The sequence below is a fragment of the Theropithecus gelada genome, chromosome 11 (genome assembly GCF_003255815.1).
Source record: "Theropithecus gelada isolate Dixy chromosome 11, Tgel_1.0, whole genome shotgun sequence".
Taxonomy (NCBI): domain Eukaryota; kingdom Metazoa; phylum Chordata; class Mammalia; order Primates; family Cercopithecidae; genus Theropithecus; species Theropithecus gelada.
Window position 1 is genome coordinate 56,945,805 of NC_037679.1, and position 4,403 is coordinate 56,950,207.

Below are 4,403 nucleotides of genomic sequence, written 5' to 3' on the forward strand. Positions count from 1 at the left end.
GTCACCAGTCTAATGTAGCCTCATCTGGAATAGTCAGTCTCTGCCTCACATGGCTTCTCATCCTCTAGCAGGCTGTTTTGGTGGCACCAAAGCAGATTTTAAAAGTCTTCTTGTGGCTGGAATATCTTTGATTCCTTCACATTCTGTTGGTCATGGCAAGTCACAAGGCCAAACCAGACTCAATGGGTAAGGAAACAGATTCCACTACTTTGTGAGAGAATTGTAGTCTTTTTCTGCATCATTCTGCATGTAACATGAACATGAGCCTGGAGGTACAGCATCCATTTTGTGACCATGAGATTATACACATGCTGAAGAAGGACTCGTGCAGAGGGGGAAATATTGGGGAAACAGATGGAGTTTTAATCACATCTTGAGCCCCTACTAACCTGCCCTTACTACCTACCCCCATGCTTTTATTGCATGAGACAAGCAAATCCCTTTCCTGTTTAAGAAATTATGTGTTAGGGTTTTCTGTTACTTGCAGTCAAATATATTCTTGACTGATGCAATACATTTTTATAGAAGATGAGCTAAACTGAGCTGTACAACTAAAGAGGGATCAAATTAAAAGAAGAATCATAAAAGATGAATTAAGAATTACGTGACAAAACATCAAAGCAAATAGAATTTTTCTGGTCAGAAAAGAAAATGCAGAACTTGGAGAGAGAGTTTAGCAAAATTGTGTGAATAGTTAGGTGCAAAAACTTATGAACAGGTTGATCTTTATTTTTTTTTATAGAAAGAACAAAACAAGAACAAAGATTACTCTGTAAGATGGTTAGATGAATGAATTTATCTTTGATGAGAACAATGTAAGTATTGAAATTCTGTCTTAGCATGGTTCTGAATCTCCTTTTCTAGAGATATTGAAGAATGGAAAAATGTCTTTTCTACCTAGGATTAGACCTATTTTTATCTTTGGTTTTTTGCACATTAGTAACGAGGCAGATTTTTGTTTAAAGGCTGGCTATTAGAATACTGTTGCCTGAATAGCTATGGTAGATATAGAATGTAGTGATATTTGAAGTTTACATACATAAGCAAAGAAGCGGAAGCCCAGCTCACAAAGGGATATTTGATCCTCCATCAAGAGAAAAGCTAAAATCGCATGCTCAGTTGGGTTTATTTGGACCATACTCTCACTCTCTGACAAACAGAAAAAGATCTGGATAGGAAATTGTCTTTGCACACACAAAATTCTGGCTTAATTCTCCTTCCTATACAACTGTACCTCAGTTAAAACAACAACAACAACAATCTGTCTTGAAAAACTCAAGAACCTGGACTACTAAAAATAAAAAGGAAATTTTAACGTAGTAAACAAATTTAGTGAGTACCACGTGTATTTTCTGTTATTAATGAAGACATGATACATTTTTAAAGTATGTATTTTTTAGAAACAAAAAAACAAAAACAAAACAAATCTAGAAGGAGTCTTGACTAGAAAAAATTCAGCCCAACTTTTATCCCTCTCAATCAGAAGTGGGTTTTAGCACCAATCAGCAACCCCTCCTCCAGCACACAAAGGCACTGCCATTTGCCTTGTGAGCAGAACATAAAAAATACACCTTAGCTATTGAATTTGAACATTAAGCAGAATCACTGCAGAGCACATTTTGATGGGTTACTTCAATACCCACCTGGTCTAGTTCACAATATCTGTCTGTACATCCAGTTTATACATATTCTGCAGGCATATTGAACAATATACCATCTATTGTCCCATTATTTATTTTTACATGGCAGTTCTTGTAGCTCAAGCAAACATTAAGATCATAAAGAGCTCTCTTGAAGGAAATTCTCAGGTGAAGGTACGTTAATGAGAAACCTTAAAAGTTAAACAAATCTGGTTCTTTTTTACTAAACTGGTGGGATAAAAGCAGAATGGCTATTATGAAGAGCAGTTTCATTTGTTTCCTCATGGGAAAAGACCAAACTTTTCTGGACTGCTTTAATTTAAAAACAAAGTCAATTTAAAAAATAAAATATACACCTTGGGATATTACAAAACTTGAAATAATGGCAGGTATTATGGAATGGGAAGCAGAGTTTTTTTGTTTGTTTGTTTTTTGTTTTTTTCCAAAAAAGGAAACTATAACAGATTTTAAGGGAAAAACAAACAAAACATACCAGAACTCTGAATATGGGCAGCACTACGCAGACTCTATAGTGCAGAACACCACAAAAGAATCAGTTCTACATTGGTAATAGCATAAGAGTGACGTGGGGGCTAATATTTCAGAGAAGAGGAAAGACTGCAGGCATAGGTTTATTATAGACATGATATTTAGCAACATAAAAATGATACCTTCCAGCTGGGCGCAGTGGCTCACACCTGTAATCCCAGCACTTTGGGAGGCTGAGCGGGTGGATCACCTGAGGTCAGGAGTTTGAGACCAGCCTGACTAACATAGTGAAACCCCGTCTCTACTAAAAACACAAAAAAATTAGCCAGGCGTGGTGGTGGGTGCCTGTAATCCTAGCTATTCCGGAGGCTGAGGCAGGAGAATTGCCTGAACCAAGGAGGCAGAGGTTGCAGTGAGCTGAGATCATGCTGTTGCACTCCAGCCTGGGTGAGAGAATGAGACTCCGTCTAAACAAAAAACAAACAAACAGAAACAAAAAGCCTTCCAAAGGATTCCCCGCATGGGGCAAAATTTGTTTTTCACTGCTAAGCATAGGAAGGATTAAGAAAGTGGGACAAATTCCCTTGTAACTATAGTATCTCTTATATTTGAATAGCAAGCATGTTCAATCTGTTGCTACATGTTAAGAAAATATTGAGGATACATATGAATAAAGCAAAATAAGAAAAAAGGCTAAATTATGATCTTTAAAAATGAGAATAAAAATCTGTTTTTAAGCCAAGTAGGTGTGATTCTGATAATTATTATATATGATATAACCCATAGAAAGCGAGGTCAAGAAATAAATCTTTGTATTGTTCAGTACTTGGACTTGATATTGTCCTAGAAAAAACAGTGATAAGTCAACAAATGCATCACACATACAACTAAAAATCTCTTTCTGGTTTCATATAAATTTAAACAACAATCTTCCTAGGCTAATTTTTTTCCTAGGCTAAACCTTCTACATGCAGGACCAGTGTAAATCCCTCTACCCTTTCAAACACTAGATCCGAACATCCAGGAACATTCTGCAATGCAACGTGCCTTGAGAAAGAGATGAATTCTGTAGTACCAATGACATAACTGATCGAGGAAGCTGGGAAGAGATTAACACTGATGGGAGCCAGTCAGGCAATGGTGGTTTGTTTCTCCTTGGGTGTTTCCTCCATCTGCTGCACGATCAGTTCATAGAGGGCTCTGCAGAGCTTTGCATAGCCCTCTCCTGTAAGATGCAGAAAATCAAATATCTTATGGCAGGAGATGGCAGTGTCAGGGTGCATGAAGCCCCCATCTGTATGCAGGACCTACACATGGGCAAGCTTCAGCAAGGAAACCTTGAGAAGCTAGTTCACCTTTTGCCTCAAAGGGTTGGGCTTCTTACCTCAAGGTAACATTTCCAATACAAGAATTTTGCCTTGTGGTTGCCTTATATTGATAAATTGATAGAGTGAATGATGGCCTTGATCCCACCTTCTAACTCTACTGCTGTATTTTCATGGTTGTTTGTTCCTATCCAGACAACAATGACCTTAGGTTTAATATTCTCCAGTTCTCTACTCTTTCGTTTCTATAAAACATGTCTTGTATCTTCCTCAGTTCCAAAATTCAGTGCATGAAATGGGGAAAAAAGCTCTCGCCATATCTCATGTTGCTGCATTAACTGCACCATGGGGTCTCCAACAAACAGAACATTAGGCTTTTTGTCTTTACCATCCAGGACAAATCTGTTGTGCTGAGATATCCATCTGTCGTCTCCTTGAATATCTTCCACTGCATGTGGAATAGCTGCTGTGTTTGAGTCTGCTTGGCTTATTCTACACTCACGTAGAGGGTCCATGGAGGCCCTACAAGGTTGCAGCATTGATGGGTGGTGCGTCTGTCACTCGCTCAGTTCCTGCGGCCCTCCTCCGGCGCGGACCTCCTTGGGCCCCAGCACCAGCAGCAGCCTAGAGATATTTTTATCCCAAAGAAAAAGAATTTAGGTAGCTTCTTTATGGGATTTGTCAGCCCTAGATTTCTTTAACAAATTCTTAATTATGCACATAAGAAATAGATACGTATATAAAGCAAACATGATTCCTTCAATAACTCGAGGTAAGCATTCGAGAAGCAAGAGCATATCCTCTGGAATGCTGTGGTAGTAGCTTATGCTTCTATTTCTTTACACTCAGAGTCAGGATCTTGACTTCATGACTCCCCATACGTCTCACACTTAGCTTTATTCAATAAGAGAATCTCTTTTTCTTACAGTGATTTGGTGTTTTTGTGTAT

At 38.3% G+C, this 4,403-nt stretch overlaps 1 pseudogene; it reads right to left on the reverse strand.

Annotated features, from left to right (window-relative positions):
- Positions 1 to 3,259: 3,259 nt before the first annotated feature.
- On the reverse strand, positions 3,260 to 3,969 carry LOC112634952 (annotated as a pseudogene).
- Between the last annotated feature and the right edge of the window lie 434 nt (positions 3,970 to 4,403).